Source organism: Nicotiana tabacum, chromosome 6 (genome assembly GCF_000715075.1).
Source record: "Nicotiana tabacum cultivar K326 chromosome 6, ASM71507v2, whole genome shotgun sequence".
Classification (NCBI taxonomy): domain Eukaryota; kingdom Viridiplantae; phylum Streptophyta; class Magnoliopsida; order Solanales; family Solanaceae; genus Nicotiana; species Nicotiana tabacum.
In genome coordinates, this window is record NC_134085.1 from 5,573,138 (window position 1) to 5,594,294 (window position 21,157).

At 36.7% G+C, this 21,157-nt stretch overlaps 1 long non-coding RNA gene across 1 annotated transcript; it reads left to right on the forward strand.

Moving 5' to 3' along the window:
* The first annotated feature begins 437 nt into the window (after window positions 1–437).
* On the forward strand, window positions 438–3,161 carry LOC107820075 (uncharacterized). The gene is made up of 2 exons (XR_012710213.1): window positions 438–1,347; window positions 2,939–3,161. It is a non-coding gene; the product is annotated as an uncharacterized LOC107820075 (long non-coding RNA).
* The last annotated feature ends 17,996 nt before the right edge of the window (window positions 3,162–21,157 follow it).

Below are 21,157 nucleotides of genomic sequence, written 5' to 3' on the forward strand. Positions count from 1 at the left end.
AAAATACAAAAATATGTCGCATTTTGCTGTAGTATTTAAGTCTACAATTGTTAGTAATTAAGTTTGTTTTACAAAAATTGAAAATTACAAAAATAGGCATCTTTTGCATTTTTAACATTTAATGTCCAAATGTACAATTTTATGCTTAATTATTACTTAATTGTGCATTAATTGTTATTGGGAGTTAATTTGCGCTTTTATAACTTAATAATAATTTAAGAATTTTTAGAATTTAGTTTTAGAAAAATAAAAGAAGAAAAGAGAGCAAAAATACAAAGAAAATCGGAATGGGGCACTTCTTCAAATTCAAGCCACAACCCCAAAAAATACCCAACCTTCCCCATGACCCGGTCCATTTCAAACCGGGTCGACCCGGTCCATAACCCAAATACCCAACACCCCCCTATCTTACACAACAAAACAAAAAACCCTAAAAAACCAAAAACCTATCCGCCCCCCAGCCCCTCCTTCTTCTTCTTCTCCAACACTCCCAAAGAAAAAAAAAATAGCCATGGCTGCTGACCTTTTCCCCTCCCCCACGTCGATACACACACACACACGCACACACCTTCGATCTCCATCTCGCCCAGCCTCCGTACTCGTCGAAACCATATCGACATCCATGGCAACAACCACCTTCGAGCTCCATATCGACGTCCATGGCAGCAGCACCAACAACTCTCCACCACCTTCTCCTTCACGTCCAAACGGACCCATGGCTGCTGTGTTGCTCCATCTTCTGCCTCATCCAAGCTCCTACAATGGCGAACCCTTCACCATTTTCTTCGAGCTCGAGTGCGAGCTCTCATGGTCGTTGCTTCATCTCCTCCACACGAATAGTAGCTCCGCCAACAACCATCCCATGCTCGCCGCTGCTATCTCCTACTTCCTCGACGAAAACGACCAGCTGCCTCGACTGCTTCTGCTTCTGTTTCTGCTACGTTGCTGCTGCCATAGCCCGTTCATCAGCTGCTTGGGGCAGCGATGCTGCTGCTTTGTCAAGCAGCTGGACTTAATACCAGCTCGTCGCTGCTTCACCTCCAGCTGCCTCGACTCCTTCTGCTTCACCTCATTGCCACCGTCTTCAACCAAACGCCCTCCTGTGTCGTCGCGGCTACTCCCAAAACCAAGATCTTTCTGCTGCTTCCGCGATGTCCAACCATGTCCATCACGTCTAAACCCAAACCCCATTGCTTCTGCTGTGTTGTTGCTGCTTCGTCAAGCATTTGATTCGAAACAAACCCCGTTCCTGCTCGCCAAGATATTTGCCGGGCAGATTCGAGTTATGTCGGTTTCAAGGTTTTCGTGTAGATTATTTTTCATCAAGTTCTTCGTGGTTTCGATCCGGTTAGTAGGTTCAATTTTCACTTTTGTCCGTATTTTGTTTTTGATATTCTCGAATCTAAAATTGGTAAATGTTTGATTTTTGTTTTGTTCGTGTTCATTGTTTTGTTAATTTTTCAGTTTGGTCATGCGAAATTGTTAGTTTAATGTCGTTAGATTCAAATTGGAGTTTAATTAATTATTTCTTCAGTTTGTTTCATGTGTTATGTATTTTTTTCAGAAATTATTAATGTTGGTTAAATCATTTGAATCCGTCTTGTTTGTTGTTTAATATAGATTTGATTCGTGTTCATTTTGTTTGAAGTTCGTTTTTAATTCAGTGATTTAATGTGAAGTTATGTTTTGGTTTTTAATTTTTTGATTCAATGTATCTTTGTTATAATTTTGTTGGATTTAATTTAAAAAGATCAATTGATTATTTGAAGTTTAGTGATTTGAATATGTTTATTTGTTTGGTTTAAGCTTAATTCGAGTTTAATTCGAATTTGAATAAAACTTGCTTGTTATTGTTGTTGAATCTTTTCATTTATGTCCATACTTTGTTTGATTGTTCTTGAATCCGAAATTAGTATAAGTTTGATCTTCTTGTTTGTTGATTATCATTTTTGATTATTTCTTCAGTTTGTTTCATGATCTTGTTTAGTTTTAATATAGAAATTGTTGGTTGTAATGTTGTTAGATTTAATTTTAAGTTCAAATGATTATTGAATTTAGAAATCTAAATATACTTGTTTGTTGTTGTTGTTGTTGAATCTAAAAGTAGGTTTGTTTGTTGTTAAAAAATATTGTTCAATCAAAATAATTCTGATTGTTGATTTGTTGTTCATCGTTTAAGTTTGAATTTGTTGATTGAACTGGATTAGAGATTGGTTATAGCTGGTAATTTAATTTTAGGTTCTTAGATAATTTTGAAGTTTGAACAGATTTTGAATCAGGACGTAACAGTAGTTTTAGGGATAAAACGGGAATTAACCAATTACGGATTATTTAATTATGGTGGGGGACAAGACATAATAATAAAAGCAAAAAGGAAAAGGTTGATAATGATGTTTTCTTTTCAAAAAGAGAGAACATGGAGGCCCACATTGACTAAAAAGTTAAAGGGTGCACATAGTAAAAGAATATTGGGTTAATAAAGTAAAAGAGGTAAAAGGGATAATAATAATGGTTTTAAAAAAAAGTAAAAAGGAATGGGGTAAAAAAGAAAAAGAAAGAGTCTTGTTTTTGGGTATAAAAGGAGGACTCATTTGACACTTAAAAGAGGAGAAAAAAGGGAGAGAACATTTTGGGGAGAACATTTTTTTTGAGAGAGGAATACATTCTGAAAAATCTCAAGAGTGTTTGAGAGTTGAAAAGGAGAAAACAAAAACAAAGGGAGAAACGAGTTTAGTTTCGGGTTTAATACATGCGTGGTTTGTTGCTGTTTAGTTTTTTTACAAACTTTTGGGTTTGCTCTATTGAGCTTGTCTGGTTTTCTTCAAAGTTTTCTAGGTCTTGAATCTGGTTCGGATTGTTGCCGTGGGTTTGCTGTTGCGTTGCTGGGTTACTACTGCTGCTGACTCTCTTTCTTTTCTTCTTGTACTGCCATTTCCAGGTATACATTTGTACACTCTCGGCTTGAAGCAAAAATGAAGTATTAACCAGGCTTTGTTCATGTTGAATTCCTCCTGTTTAGATTTGTGCTTAAATAGAATTTTCCTTTCTTTGTGTAAAAATGTGGTTGACTGATTAATGAGTAATGAGGTTGCATATGTATAACTCCTTCATCTAATAATGTTAGTTTAAGTTAATCAAAGAATAGTTAATTTGTTTTGATATTATTGGGTGTCAATCTCACGTTCTAGTGTTATTAAATAATAGAATATAGAACGAAAGCAATCTTTCTTTGTACAAGCTCGATTGCAATTCTCCATTCGCATTATTCGTAAATTAATAACTAATAAGTTACGTCCTTTTTAGCATGTAATTAATTGGGAGATTTTCTTTTATTTTAGAGATGAACTTAATAGAAAAAATGTAGTCATTGTAGGTTTAGCCTTTTAAATAAAAAATGAGACGAGCCTCGCCAAATACAACGCACAGATTGCGGGGCCCTCACAAAAATGTATGTGTTAATTACTTAGAACTCAGGATAGGCCGCTTAGCGAACTCCACGGCCTTACCCAAAATAACAACACGCTAGTTTCTTTAGGACGCGTCTTAATTAATCTTACTTTTTTAAACTCGGGTGCACATTTATGTGACCCAAATCCAAATCTTAGCAGAGTCGAAATGTGTCTCTGATCACGGGTACATTGATTGTGACGTGGTTCGAGATGCGTGTCCATGACGTTGCAAATTCCTTTTAAAAAATAAGAATGAGATGAGCTTCGCCGAATAAAAATACAAAATTGCGAGGCCCTCAGTAAATATTTGCTTTAAAATCGCTTAGACTTCGGGATGGACCGTTTAGCAAAATTTCACAGCCCTACCCAAAGTAAATGATACGCTAGTCGCTTTTAGGCGCGCCTTTAATAATTTAATTTTCTTAAACTCAGGTACACATTTATATGACCCAAATCCAAATCTCAACGGAGTGGAAATGTGCCAACAACCACGGGTGTATTGATGTGACGTGGTTCGAGATGTATTTCCATGATGTTGCAATTCTTGTTGAAAAAATATATAATAATAATGACGAAAGCGGTTAAAAGTTAAAACTTGCACATGAGCTCATAATTGTATAAAATCAGATAAACAAGCCGAATATGACAGTTGAGCGACCGTGCTAGAACCACGGAACTCGGGAATGCCTAACACCTTCTCCCGGGTTAACAGAATTCCTTATCCGGATTTCTGGTTCGCGGACTGTAATACAGAGTCATTCTTTTCCTCGATTCGGGATTAAATTGGTGACTTGGGACACCCTAAATCTCCCAAGTGGCGACTCTGAAATAAATAAACAAATCCCGTTTCGATTGTCCTTTAATTGGAAAAACTCCTTCACCCCTCGCGGGGGCGGAAAAAGGAGGTGTGACAGTAATCAACTCAAAATACTCCAAAAATCTTACCTTAGGAGTGCAATTGGGTGCCTTGGTCGAATTGGGGGTGTTGGGGAAGCCCTAGGCTTGAGAATGACTCAATTCCTCTCATTTCCGGTCTTTAGAGTACTTAAAAACCTTCAGTCGCGTAGTTCGCGCGTTGTTCGCGCGTTTGTTTGCGCGTTTTGCTGAGCATTCTGCCTCAGACGCGCGAAATGCGCGACTTCGCGTGATACTTCGCGCGCTCTGATACCTGACCCGTGAAATGGTCATAACTTCCTGTATACACTTCCAAATGACGAACGGTTTATTGCGTTGGAAACAAGACTCAAAGGGCTTTAATTTAATAGGTTGTAGCTCACACAAATCCTTATATAACGAGAGAGATTATCGTTCAAAGTGAGGCCTTGTGCGCACTCATTTACAACTTTCGTCTATTATGAAATTTCCAACTTCAAAAGTTCCCGTTAGCCATCCGAAATCATCCCGAGGTCCTCGGGACCTCAACCAAAAATACCAATACATCTTATAATATTATTCAAACTTGTTCCAATTATCAAAACACCTCGACTAATACCAAAATTATCGAATTACACCGAATTCAAGTCTAAGTTCCTTTAAAACTTCCAAAACGCGCTTTCGATCAAAACTCGACCAAAATATGTCCGAATGACTTGAAATTTTGCACACAAATCGAAAATGGCATAACTAAGCTACAGAAATTCTCGGAACTCCATTCTGACCGTCGGATCAAAATTTCACCTATCAACCGGAAATCGCCAAAATACTAACTTCGCCAAAATGAGCTAATTTCTTCACCGGACCTCCAAAATTAATTCCGATTGCGCTCCTAGGCCTTAAATCATCCCCCGAAACTAACTGAATCATCGGAATTCAATTCTGAGCCCTCTAACTCACAAGTCAACGTCCGGTTGACTTTTCTAAACTAATTCTTCCTTAAAGAGACTAATTGTCCCATTTCATACCAAACTCGATCCGAATTGACTCAAATTCACCAAGTACACATATTGAAACATGAATAAGCATTTAACGGGGAATACGGGACGAAAATACTGGAAACGACGGTTCGGGTCGTTGAAGAGAAGGTTAACTATTGCTTTAAGCTTCATGGCACGATCTAGAGTAGAAAGAGATGAGACAATCCTAGATGTCTTGGTAGTTAACCGTTTATATGAGTGACCGGCACACACATATAAAGGAAACTCCACTGGACACAGCTTCATAGACTCCCTAGGACTCTTGAACCTAGTGCTTTGATACCAAGCTTTGTCACGCCCCGAACCTGGTCTTGTACGTAACACGGCACTCGGTACCTGACTACATGTGACTGAGCGAACCAACTGGCTGGCTGAATCAACATGTGATATCATAACATACTGAATGAGGAAGATAAACTAACACATGCTGATATACTGAAAGTCTGAATGATATAAATCAAAGTACGAAAATACTAATACAATTTCTGAAACGTATTTGTAGCAAATATAGCTTAACATGAAAAACTTGAGACTCTGTCTAACTGTTATTGTAGTCTATGAAGCCCCTATTGAAGTATTGAAAACACTAACTATCTGCAAATACTAAAAGGCTGTAAAGTAATGATAATGCCCCAAAAGAACTGGGGATCACCAAACAGCTGATACGAGAGCCCTATCACTCTGAATCGTCAACCTATAAATCATTACCTGCATTGTGAGATGCAGGCCCAGGGCAAAATGGACGTCAGTACATTTGAATTGCACTGGTATGTAAAGCAATTGAAAGAAAGAATTATAAATGTTGAAACTGAAACTAAGCTGATAACTAAGAATTGATAATTGATAACTGAAATGATAACTATTGAAACTGAAACTGAGATGATAACTGATGACTGATAACGGATAACTGAACTGATAACTGGTAACTGAAATGATAATTGATAGCTAATAACTGAAATGTTAAATGATAATTGATAACTGATAATTGAACTGAACAAAGGAAGTAAGGTTATGAATACTCTTTCTTCTGAATGATGAACAACCTGTTTATCTGAATATTAAATTGCGGCCTCAGACCCAATATATATATATATATATATATATATATATATATATATATATATATATATATATATATATATATATATATATATATATATATATATGCACAACTGTGGCCTCGGGCCCAAGTATACGTACACATAACTGCTGCCTCAGGCACAAAGATGCATAAAGCATTAACTGCAGCATCAGGCCCAAAGATGCATAAGCATTAATTGCGGCCTCAGGCCCAAATATAGATGTTCGACATTCAGGGATTTAAAATTAGGAATTGAGAATCATACTGCAATACATAATAGTGAAATACTGAATTACGCTGAGTTACATGATACTAAATATTGGATCACACTGAGTTACATAATACTGGAATACTGAATCATGCTGAGTTACATAATACTGGAATACTGAATAGGACTAGAATGAGACATGTATTCTTGAACTGATTATGAACACTGAAACTTCAACTGTTTATGATATGTTGAGTAAGCTATACTGAGACTTAGGGACATCGAACCCAAGTCTATATTGAATATGAACTGAGCTCACAACGTTCAGAATAAAAGTCATGAACGAGTTATGAAGCTAGAGAATAGAAGCTCTACAACTATTCAAGGAAATAGGCTTAACTATATTTCTGAGGCAATCGATACGTCGTAAAAGAAACGTAGTGTAGGGAGACTCATTAACATTCCCAAACATAGAGAGTTAGTCTCACATACCTTAACTTTCTGCTCTTGAGCATAATACAACATTCGCCAACCCCTTCAACTTCAATCTATATCAATACAAGTCAAAGGGATTCCGTATTAGCAATAATACTCATGTTTTGGTCACTTAGGCATTTTCTCAAACACTTGGTGGCAAAAAGCTTCATAGTCCTTATTAATGGTGTCTCTACACCCAATAACCCATTCTCTTGCACCTAGATAAATTCTAAAGTCTCAAATAGTTATAATCAACATTATTCTTTATCACCCATAAGGTAAACAACACCCTTAACCAATAATCAACAATCAGCAAGCCAAACCTATAATTGTTCATGTTTTTCTATCAAACCCATCAACTCATATCTCATGAACTTGAGTCAATAATCATTAATCCAATGCTAGAATCAATTAGAGGGTGAAGACATTACCTTTTTGACGTTCAATCTTCTTGAATTCAAGTTCTATGGTTTCTTCTCTCAACAATGATGTCCCAAACGAATATCTAATGATATGGAGGGTTTACCCATGTTAATAAAATATTGGGATATTGAAATTAACTTAGAATCACTATTAGAACTTACCTTGGGTGGTGGAAGGACCCTTAGGGAGTTAGGTTTTTGAGAGTTCTCCTTTCTAGAGCAAGTTTTTATGTTTTGGGGTTGTGGGTGACGAAATATATCTTTAAAACGACCCCCACTAGCGCGCCCACACATCTGGAGGCCTGCCCATGCTACTGACCGCGCTAAATGGCAGTAGCACTGCCTCAAAATTAGCGCGGTCACGCTAAGGGCGTGCTACCGGCGCGCATATCACATATTGTTCTATAAAACGTGCATAACTTTTTGCACAGAGATTCGTTCGGGCTCCATAATATATCGCTGGAAAGCTAGTCAAAGGCTACAACTTTCATGCTTTGAGTTTTCCCAAATTCCTTACTCATTTTCACTAAAACCTGCTGGAATACGAACCTTCTGCAAACTTAGTCGATTTTGTCAAATCTTATGCACCTCACTTTCCATCTTGATTTTGAAATAACTATTTTTACCCATAATCATTCCGATGGGACTTTACATGCTCAAAATATAACCTTACTACTCCTTTAACTCATTCATACCTAAGCCGAATTTACGGGGTGTTACAGGAGAATTGTTGGCCAAGGACCATATTCTTCTTGTATTGATGAATATTTATGAAAAGTAATACTCCTATAGTATTACAAGAAGGCATATACAGTTGGAACTTGGAAGTTAGAAGGTGCCGGGTAAATAGTTTAGGCCCCATGGGTAAGAGTAGTAAATAGTTTGGGTCTAGGCATTAAAGGTTAAATAGTTTAGAATTAATGGGTATAAAGTGACATTTTCTCAATTGAATAAGCTATAATTCAAATAGGGGCATTTGCATCTATACCCGCTTTTTGTGCCATGTTTTAACTTGTGCCCGCTTTGCAAAAAAATTGCAAGCATACCCGCTTTTTCACATCACTTCAGCATACGGGGCTGAAGTAGTAAAGACAATCACGCAAAACTTCAGCATTCTAGTAGTCGGCCTAAAGTTCATCTCTAGAGCTGAAGTTTTTTTGTTTTGTAATTGTCGAACTACAACTCTAGAGCTGAAGTTTCTGTTTGTAACTGGCGAACTTCAGCTCTAGAGTTGAAGTTTTTGTTTTGTAACTGTCGAACTACAGCTCTAGAGCTGAAGTTTTTGTTCTGTAACTGTCAAACTTCAGCTCTAGAGCTGAAGTTTTTGTTTGTAACTGGCTTTTTGTTTGTAAGCTTCAGCTCTAGAGCTGAAGTTTTTGTTTTGTAACTGTCAAACTTCAGCTCTAGAGCTGAAGTTTTTGTTTGTAACTAGCTTTTTATTTGTAAGAGCTGAAGTTTTTGTTTTATAACTGGCGAACTTCAGCTCTAGAGCTGAAGTTTTTGTTTTGTAACTGTCGAACTTCAGCTCTAAAGCTGAAGTTATTTGGAAGCTAGCTTTAGAATAGGATCTGCTCAAATAAGCTGGGGATCCATCCATCAAACAACTTGCACTGGGCTCAAGAATTTTTATGTGCTAACATACTCAATTTAGCTTTACAAGAAACAACTTCACCTTAATAAAATTTATCAAAACAACCCCAAAAAAAAAGAAGTAAATAAATGCAAATTAATCATCCCTGATTGCGAGAACAAATAATGAGCTCCGTAATACGATTAAAATGCAAAGACGTCGTCACGTAACAATGGTATCTTAATAGTTTTCACTCACAAAAGGAATTATGAAAAATAATTTCTTTTTTAATCATATAAAGGTACAAAAGAAAGTTTTAACTTCTATGCACCAACAGTTTAAAAGAAAATTTACCTAAAAAATAATCTGCACCAACAACAGAAGAAGAAAGAAGAAGAAAACGAAGGAGGAGAATGAGGAGGAGAAAGGAGGCTGAAGTTATTTAAAAAGTGAGTATAAGTTAAAAAAATTTAAATAAATAGTATATATTAAATGGGGGCGACCAAATAGGGCGCCCCGTGCAATTTTTACATTATTCACTAGTGGCCTCTGCCACAACGCCACTGGCCTAGCTTGGGCCTGAAATCGACAGGGCCCAAAAGCAGGCCCTCGTAATTTTGTGACACAAGATCATGTGAAACTAAACGCATTTATGGAAGAACAAAATCTCCATAACATAATTTAAATATACCTTGCACACAATAAATTCTGGGATCCAATTTCTATGTTTAACTAGAATAGTGACGAAGGAGTTATGCACTCATCAATTTGAACTCAAATTTAATAATAACAAAGGTATAGATTACAACAAGAATCTCAATCTTACTTTCGAAATTACAAACTTAGGCATTTACAATTACTGACTTTACAACTATAGGACTTTCATGTTTCAGCCTCTCCAGAAAGAAAAACCAAAAAAAAAATATTTACCAAATCAATATCAAAAGAGTTCTAATACTTAACCTTACTTAAACTTCCGATTCCTATACAATCTTTGCAGTGTGCTCTCTGAACTTGAGCTTTGAAAACTCGAAACCAAATGAAAACAAATCTGCTACTGTGACAACATTCAATTTGTAGTTTAACAAGACATGGAGTCTAATTTGAACATAAGTTGCTTCCCTTTAAACAAATCAGCATGTATTCATGGAACCAATTTGCAGCGTAAATTCGATATAAGTGCATGAAATAAAATGCAACTACAACCTCAGAATCGATTTCAACCAAACTGATCATTACTATTAAATTTTCAGCATGCTTTTAGGTATCATACATGGTCAAGTATTCAGCAATCAATTATCAACCATCTGAAACAGGATCATTTAACAAGCACAAAATGAACAAATCTCATATCATTTATGGCATCTACACAGTCATGCTATCTGAAGCTGAATCCATACCTCAGTAGACGAGAGAACAACTCAGAAGAGCCAAATAAAAGCTAGAAATGGAGAATAAGCTCAGCAAATTCAAGAAAACAGCAACAAGTAATCAGACAACAGCAGTGAAGAACTCCAGAATAAACTTCAACCTCAGCTCAAAAACCAACTTGAGAAAACCAAGGGTTGAAGAAAACCAGAACTTCTGAATCGATGTGAGTGTGTGTAAAAATGCAGTAAATTCTGTGTGCTTTCTTCTAAATGCAGGGATGTATTTTCTAAGAAAAATGCAGAGACTCAAGAATTGCTGAGTGTGAATTTTCAGAGAGTGTTTTCTGTGTAAAAATCTCCCTAATCACGAGAGGATTAGGGATCTTATATATAGGATGTGAGTGTGTTAAGGGATAGGAATGAGAGAGGGGTGTGTGAATATTCTACAGCTCCCTAAAAATGAGGGAAATAGTATCTTGTGTAACAAAAAATGGACAACTGTCAGATATTTACTCATATTTTCCCAACCTTTTACTTCTGAAATTAGCCCTTTTCACCCCAAATTTACCTAATTTATTTTATCCTTCTTGCATTTTAATCCTCCCCTTGTTTTCAGAATCTTCTCGGGAAGTTACTTCCAAAGATTCCTTCAATTTTAAATACTAATCTACCCTCCTACACCTCTGTAATTACTTTAATCAGCACCACAAAATTCTGGACCAAACGGTCATCATGGCCTGTGCCTTCTATGCCAATGGGCCTGTCCAAATAACAACAAACAAGCCCAACTCCGGATCCAGCCCAATGACCAAAGAAAAATCAAGACTAATGAAAGATCAAACAAATAACCTTTGAATTAAAAACAAACTTTTGAAGTAAAAACAAAGAAATGACAATACATCACTATATGCGATTAAACTAATTGTTAACAAACCCATAATTACCATTCAGAAACATGATAAACATTCAGGAAAAAAAAAAACATACTAAACAATCACATATTGATGCAACCTTCAAACATGATCAATTAACAATCTAACCAAATCGAAACTAAACTAAACAATGTTGTAACTAACTATTCTAGTAACATTTCTCAGATTCAAAATTCAAGAGATTTAGGTGGTTTTATGGTGAAATTACATGGAGGTATGAGGTGAGGGGGAGATGGTGGTTGTCTGGTGAAGTTTTGGGGTGTCGCTGCCGCCGTAGGTGATTTCCGGTGGGCGGCGACGGTGGAGGTAAGAGAGAGAGGTGAGTGAGATGACTGATATGTTCTCTAGGGTTTTGGGGGCATGGGGGATATTTAGGACAGTTATATGGGTAAGGGGTGATCAGTTAAGGGCCGCTAGATTAGGGAAATGAACGATCAAGATTGGCTTAAGTGAAACGGGGTCGTTTTGGTAAAGGGGAAATTGGACCGGGTGAGGGATTTTGGAGCTGGGCGGAATTGGGAACAATTGGGCCATTGGGTTGGCCCAAATCGCCCCTTTCTCCTTTTCTTTATTTTCTCTTCTTCCTTCTTTCTTTTCTTTTAGGGATTTTTACCTTCCTATACCACATAGCAAACCTTATTACCCTCAATGTTTAAGGTTTGATTTAATTACAAACCCGTATACCAAATTACCTATCATATACCATACTTAATTAAGGGTTTAATTAATGGGCAGTTTTTACTCCTTAATTAAAGGTATCCATATATCCCACGTTTCTCTCTCCCTTTAATTCCTAAGATCTGACCAGCGTCGTTTTCCCCCTCCCATTTCTTTCTCTTCTCCATTCCTTCTTCTTCTCAAAAAATACAGAGATGAGACCCATTGAGTATAATCAGATTTTTAGCCAAAGAGATTCAATATGAAACTCATTGTTTCGGTTATTGTAATTTCTGGTAATTGTCAGATATTGTTCTGAATTTTAACAACTACAAGATCGAGAGTAGATGTATGACACAGAAGACTTCCTCAATCTATCAATCAACTCAACAATTCTCAATTGTAAATTTGTGGGGTAGCCATATGAATCTTCTGTAACCTCTGGCTCCATTTTGTCTATATTATTTCAATATTAAATAAATTGTCTTTTTAGGCAATTTAGAGGTTCTTTAAAGGTAGAGATTCTTCAAGTGTCACACTTATCCAGCATTGACACACAAGTTCTTGACCAAACTAGAAAAAAAACTTAGGTTAACAAACATCTGACCCAATATAAGTGTGACAGTGTGGGTGCAATTGTAGTTTATTTGTAGTTTTTTGTAGAAATTTTGTAGATGAAGAGCAAATTTTGTTGTCAACATTTTTTTTCACATAAGATTGTAGTTTAATTGTAGTATAAATGTAGTAATTTTGTAGATACCCTTAAAAACAATACAACTTTATACAATACTTAAACTGATTTGTAGTTTATTTGTAGAAATTTTGTAGATAAAGGGAAAATTTTGTAGTCAACATTTTTTTTTCAACATAGATTATAGTGTAATTGTAGTATAAATGTAGTAATTTTGTAGATATCCTTCAAAACAATACTGCTTTATACATACGTAAATTGATTTGTAGTTTCTTTGTAGATTTTTTGTAGAAAATTTGTAGATTAGGAGAAAATTTTGTAGTCAAAATTTTTTTTCAATATCGATTGCAGTTTAATTGTAGTATAAATATAGTAATTTGTAGATACCATTAAAACAATATTGCTTTATACATACTTAAACTGATTTGTAGTTTATTTGTAGATTTTTTGTAGAAAATTTGTCGACCCAAGCGCATCAGCTCACTCTCATCAAGAACAAGAGCTCATCCCTTCGAATAGTTGACGAAAACAGAGCCTTGCATATTTAAATATGCTCAGCCATTCCTAAAAGAAAAAAGAGGAGAACCAAATCAAAAAGACCCTGAGCTTTAGAAAGGGAAAACTGGTATATACTTAGAGAAACAGAAATACGTGAAAAATAAAGAAAGAGAAGCCTGCAGAAAAAGGAGGAAACAAATCTGATGTGAATATGAAAATATATTTAGTCCCAAATTTTTAGGCGCCTAATTTGGAAGGAATAAGCTATTCAAATATTTATCTCAGATTTGTAGGCGCCTAATTGTAACACCCCGAAAATTTTTGAAGTACTTAAGCGCTATTAAGAAAGTTGACGGGCGCTAATTATATTACTTTGTCTGCGAACGAGGACTATTAATATAATCGATATCAATTAGATATGATAATAAGTGTACGAGGCATATTATAGGTGATTTGGGGTCTAAGGAGAGGCTTAAGTCCAAGTCAAGTTGAAAATTTTCATTATAGATGAAAGTTGCAAATGAGTATGCACAAGACCTCACTTTGAACGATAATATCTCTAGTTCTATAAGGAGTTGTATGATGCATAGCCTATCAAATTAAAGACCTTTGCATCTAGTTTCCAAATCAACAAACCGTTCATCTTTTGGAGGTGTATAAAGAAAGTTATGACCATTTTACTGGGCAGGCGTCTCTAGCGCGAACATTAGCACGAAGTCGCGCATTATGCTGAGTATTCTGCCTCCCGCGCGCGAACAGGCACGCGAGCTCACGCGCCTGGAAGTTTTAAATATCCTAAAGACCGGAAATAAGAGAATTTGAGTTATTTCTCAAGCTTAGGGCTTCCTCTACACCCCCAACTCGACCAAGGCATCCAATTGCACACCTAAGGTGAGTTTTTAAGTGTGTTTTCATGGTGATTTCACTTCTCAATCACTAGTTACAACATGATTTTGATTGGGTTTCATAGGATTTCTTCAAAATCTCAAGAACACTCCAAAAGTTGTCTTTCAAGATTTGGTCTACAAGAGGTAATCCTACACCTTAGACTTACATATGTGGAGTTATTATGGAATTATGAGTATGAATCAAGTATTACAACTTATGGTATGGTTATTGGAAGATATAAATTCCCAATTTAAATACATCATCATGGTAGAGATTTAAAGGTGATTATTTGATAGGATTTGTTGGTTGGGTATGAATGGATAGTCATACATATGTTGTTGGAAGTTATAAATTGGTTGGGATAGATAGTGGAATGAATTGTTGGTTAATGGTGATGATTGGATGAACCAATACTATAGTTATGAGATGTAAATATCTATGCCTACAAGGTGTTTAATAATATGTCTAAATGGCATAAGTTATAGAATTCGTTACTAATATTGGTCTCATTTAATATTGTATTGTAGATTGAAGTTGCTTAAGTGTATTGGATCATGGTAGTATTATTAAGGGGCGAATTTGAGGTATGCATGGCTAACTTTAACTCTTGAAGAATCCCCTTGTTATGACGAGCATACGGTATGTGTACCTTGTATGAAAATGTGTAAATTCATATGGGATTAATTCCTACGACTTGCATTGGGTATATTGAATAATTATGACTAGATTGGAAGAGACGAATTCGAGAGGGCAAGCGTGTTGCAGAGTAGCTTTCCGGGCTAGTACGAGGTGAGTAATTGATGTAAATGATGTCCTGAGGGTTTGAAACCCCGGAATTTCACATCATAATGCTATATTGAGGTGACTTGCACGCCGGATAACGGGCGTGGGGTAGAGCACCATTGGGGATTGTGACTTGGTCCGTCCCGAGAGATGTTTTTACCGTGTTTTCTACTTGAACAAAATTGAGAATCATCCTTACTTAGATTTGATTGTTACATTTGGGCTTCTTGCCAATTATTTGAATCCGTCAGGGATTGATATCACTATTTTCGCATATTTTGCATATCATTTGATCTCAGTCCAAGGTTTTAAATACTGTTTTGCAAACTCAACCATCTTTCTAAGATTTGAAAACTTAAATGATATTTCTAAATGATATTTCGGGCTGAGAACTACTGTTTTACAAATGCCGAAGGGGCTTATGATGATTTCTGGACTGAGTATGGATCGGGTTGCGCGCCGCAGCAGTGTTACATTGATATTGAGGTTGAGGGCCTGGTTGATTACATTGATATGGAGGTTGAAAGCCTGGGTGATTATGCATAGAGTGGGTGATTGCACTCATGTATAGAGTGTACCATCATGTACATTGCATTGCACTTATGCATTTATTCTTTATCTGCATTATCTGCCATAACAATTATGTGCTCTTATTTCATTGACTGGTTGCTTCATACTGTTCTGAGCCTGAGGGGCTGATACTGTTCTGAGATACTAAGCCCGAGGGGCAGATTTTTACTTATTATTTTGATACTGAGCCCGGGGGCAGATTTCTAATTATTACTTTGATACTGAGCCCGAGGGGCCGATTTCTACTTGTTGTTTTAATACTGAGCCCGAGGGGCATATTTCTACTTGTTATTTTAATACTGAGCCCGAGGGGCAGATTTCTACTTGTCGTGCTGATACTGAGCCCGAGGGGCAGATTTCTACTTGTCATTTTACTGCTAAATTACCTATTTTACTGGTTTAAAAGAAATTTCACATGATATTTCACTCAATTGTTATTTTAAATGATTTCACTGCTTCTGTATAGAATGTTGTGTGCCTTAACGTGTTTTCTTACCTTCAGTCATTATTTATATTTATTACTCACTGAGTTGGAGTACTCACTTTACTCCTTGCACCTTGCATGCAGTTGCAGGTATTTATTCACCCGGTAGCTGGTATTGGCTGCGTGAAGGCAGCGTTGTAGAGGTTTTAGCAAGGTGACTGCCAGCGTTCGCAGCACCACTGTCTCTCTATGTTATTCATTATTCTTGTTCAGTGTATTTCTAGACCGTAATGTGGAAATTTATTCTTTTAGATGCTCGTGACTTGTGACACCCCGGTTAGGGCTGAGTTGGGTTGGGTTTTTGTATTTTATCTATAATTTCCGCTATTGGATATTACTAAACCATGTTTATACTATAATTGTGTTAATTAATTGTACTAAAAGGATGAATTGGGTAGAATGGCTGGCCTTGTCTTCATGAGGGGCGTCATCACGACCAGGTTCGGGAATTGGGTCGTGACAAGTTGGTATCAGATCCTAGGTTATATAGGTCTCACGAGTCATGAGCAGGTTTAGTAGAGTCTTGCAGATCGGTACGGAGACGTCTGTACTTATCTTCGAGAGGCTGCAGAACCTTTAGGAAAATTTTCACACTCTTGAATTCTTATCGTGCGTCATTGATTCAACTTGAAATGTAACTCTTGAAATTCCTTCCACGTGTTCGTATGCGCACATGAGCGCTCGATATCAGCTATGCATTGCCGACTTGTGATTCTATGAACGAGATTCTAGATGTGTATTTGGTGTTTCGGTAATGGGATAGTCTAGAAGACTTGAGGCTGGGTTTCGACTGTAGCTTAGGCTCGGTAGCTTCAGTGGTGTGAATTTGTACATTTGGACTTATGTGTCCGGTAGTGTCCTTATGAGTTAAAATTTGTGGCTCGACAAGCGGTGGGATGAATAAATAATGATTATGATGCGATTCGGGAATGCATTTGGAAGGTTTGAACGTGAAGAGAAGAGTTTCTCGAGAGGTTAAAAAAAATAATTCATGTCTTGTTGATGAGTCAAACTCAGAAAGATTATGTGATGGTGTAGTAGTTGTGGCCGTGAAAGGTTATAGAGAGACGTCAATTTGAAGATAAGCATGTGGGTTATCACCTGCAGGGTAAACTATGTATGTGAGATCATTATAATATTGTGTGGAGAATTTTATTACTACCAGTACGGTAGATGCATTAAGATTTGAATTTGAATTAGTCAAGAGAGTTCACCTGACCGTCACGAGAATGAAGGCGAGCTTAGTAGACAAATTGAGATACCATATAAACTGTGTTGCATAAATTGGGAAGAATTTGACTGAATCTCACTATAGTATTATGGCAGTAATAGAGTATGGGCATTGTAAGTTATCAAATGTTTTGATTTAATGCATAGAGCCAAGTGGGGAGTCTGCTATCGATGAATTAATTACATGGCATGCGTTATGTTGGTTTCGGTTTGAGGCATACTTGTGAATTGATTGTGATTCGAGGAGATTGGGGTCGAAGATGACTCGAGTAAGAAATTTCTGGATACGAGGTATGTTATACTTTATGAAGATATGAAAATCATGGAATGATTAAGTGGTTATTTTGTAGAATGTAATGCACATGAAGTATGAACTTGATTGATAATGTTAAGACATGGTTACTTCTTTAGGTGTTTTGTGTTAATATGGCAGGTGTCTTTTGGCCATTTGGGCGGTACAATTTAAATTGAGCAGAGTAGACGACTCTTGAGAGAGTTCTAATGGATTCAAAAAATGTATATGTGACAATTGAAAATTGTTCGGATTTGTATACCGCTATAATCAATTATTTACATTGAGATAATATCAAAACTTGTGGTACTTCTATATGACTATGGATTCCGTATTCCAGTACAAGGGAGGTAAAAGAATGATTTTTAAATTCATAAGGTACTTTTAGAGTGGGCGTTTTGGGTTGTGATACTTAAGGGGTGCTTAAGAAGAATATCATGGCTTATGGGCCTTATGGCCATGTGATTTTATGCTGGGATATCTGGTAGTGAGCTTTGGGTAACATTACTGGTGTATGTCAAGTAAGAGTGTCAACCTGAGGGTAAATCGGAGAGAAAACAAAGTGATATAGCTTGGTAGTAAGCAGGATCCAAACGATAATGGATATGATCAGTTCTTGGTTTACTTATTATGAGATGATTCTCTACATAGGTTTTGGGTGACAACATTCATGGGTTTGGCAGCCTACGTGGCTTGGTCGAGTTAGAGAAATCCATATTTGATATGTTGATTATGTGCAAAAAAAAATTAAGGTGTTCTTAATGGTTTCTACCATGGTTTAAGCCGGACATTTTCTACCGGTGTGAGGCACATGTTGTGTATTATGACTTGCCCTGGGGTGGGAGCCATTGGAAGGTTTCTAACTAACCGCCAGGTAATTTGCTGGTAACTCGGAATTGATAATGAGATTCTTGTGCTTGTCATATGATGGCGTGGTAGACATGGTGTATTGTGTGAGATTAAGAATTTCATGAAAAGGGTGGCAGTTCATTCTTGAATGGAGTATCACAAAATTTGGATATCATGGCCCATTTCAGATATTTAGGTGAATGTTATCATCTGCCCGGTAATCCTTGAGAATGATGTGCATCTCAGAAAGTGTATTGTGTTTTTTACTTACGGATGCTCATTAGTATTGCGGTACTCACCTGGTTGATAGACTGTTGATATTTGAATTATTATTTTGGGGTACAGAAGAATTATGGAAGTATTCCTAGTTGGATGATCGTGCATGAGGAATGTTTTAGTCATTCGAGTGTTGGAATTGTGATCAAATACGGTGATTTATGTGATCTATGAATTTGGAGACTGGGAGTTCCCAGAAGTATAATAACCGGGATCCACGGCATGTTTGATGTGAGAATTTTATTTGAACTCAGTGGAGGTAATAGTTGCACTAATTGATTGTGATAACTATGCGTTGTGAGTGTGCATATATGTGAGGTTCGAACCCATGTGCGAGCACCAGGGCAACTATTCATGATCATGAAAATGTTTGGGCTATAACAAGCTTAGAATTTACTATTAAGCTTTAACTACAATGTTTCTCATCTATAACATTGTGTGAGCTATTTTGGGTATGTTTGAGGCTGCGTAGGGGTTAAAATCCCTGAACGAACTTGATAAATGCCTCAGTGATGATTTTTTTTTTCGATTTGAGCTATGATAACATACTTGGTACATGCTTACACTTTAGCATGTCACCTATACCAGTCCAGGAATATGAAAGTCTTATCTTACTCAGCATGAAAATGTATACATGTTTGAATGCTCCCATATAAATGTTTGAACTGGAGGTCTGAGACTATACCGGGCAGATTATATTATTGGCATGTGAGTTGTCCGTGCGTATTTTATTGTTGGCACGTGAGTTGTCCGTGCATATATATGTATTGATGTGATTGGCACGTGAGTTGTCCGTGCGGGTGCTATTGTTAGCACGTGAGTTATGTGGAAATTGCGATTCCCCGTTCAATTATAGATTAATGGTTTTCTTCCTATTCATGCTATGATATTTCCAAATCAGGGCAATCTGAGAAAATTGGGCGCATGCACGTATAGATGGCCTTCTCACAGAATTTGATGAGTTGGATTTAAATTCTAAGCCGAAAAGGCAGGATTACATCGGAATAGTGGGAATAGTTGTGTTTGGTGATATAAGGTCATTGAACATAGAATGAGTACTATGGGATGTGATTATGGTAGATTTGGGAATCAGGAGTGTACGAAGATTTTGGAACGAGACTTATGGAAAATGGAGTTTTATACTAGTATTGGTTGGTTTTGAGCAGTTATTGTGATCGTAAATGGTGTTGCGAGTATGCGAGTTGCGTAGTATATTGTGTAATTATATTTGGGATTATGGTTAAAGGTTAATATAACTTGCTCTAATTCATACAGTGTGTTGACGTAAAATTCAGGTCTTGAAAGGAAATTTTTGTATGTTGGAAGTTTGATTTCAAGGTTTATGGGCTAAGGCCAAATTAGTAATTTTTAGTTATGTGGTGTCGTCAGGCCTATATGGTATAGGATGACGTGGGACTACCCTCGGGTATGCATGTGTGATAGGTGAATTAGGGATTTGAAGGTTCAAACATATCAAAGGAGAAGCATTACCCAATGATCAAATATATAGGACATGAAATTTTATCATCATTTTTGTTCCAGAACATCTTAGAGTAATTGTTGAAGGTCGGCAAAGGTTTAGTTCAGATGTTTGGGCGTGGAGATTTAGAGTTGAAGAAAGTGAACGGGTTATTCTCAATATTTTCTCCATAAGGATGTTATGTGAATTTCTAATACGGGTAAAGTATATATAGTTACATCGGGCCTTATGAAATCCCGATGGGAATATGCCAAACTATGAGCATGATGTCTCCCTATTATTTTTCTCCATGTGTTTTGTGTTTTCATGTATCTATGTCTAAGAAGGTAGTTGAAAATCCTTTGTGTATCATTCTGGCGGGAAACTACTAAAGGTAAAGTTAAGGGGTAATTGGCTTATGAGGGAAATCTATTTGTCATACTAGTTAGATAAGTCTGGGAGTTGAGATCGCTTCTATAAATGTATTATGACGAAATCTATTAGTCGAGGAGCCCACCTTGGAGGTCGAAAATGTTAAGGAAAGAAAATGTTCTTACTTGGTTGAATAGCCCAATAATGGTGGATCTAAAGGTATTTTCTATGTATTACGATTCAAATAGGTGCAACTCATGTCCATGTATCAATTTTGATAATATAATGCATGTAATATTGAGATTAATGTTGTTGATATACATTGTGATGCTTTATCGAGTTGTGGATGTGTTGTTAGTATGGTTTTGGTGATTCTCTGACAGGTGGATAGGCCCAATTACAAAGGAGACTCTACCGAAATTTTTAAAAAATTTGGGACTTAGTAAAAATTTGGGAGCGGACTCTAATTCTCATTCGAGGACGAATGATCCTAAGTGGGGGAGAATGTAACACCCGAAAATTTTTGAAGTACTTAAGCGCTATTAAGAAAGTTGACGGGCGATAATTATATTACTTTGTCTGTGAACGACGACTATTAATATAATGAATATTAATTAGATGTGATAATAAGTGTACGAGGCATATTATAGGTGATTTGGGGTCTAAGGAGAGGCTTAAGTCCAAGC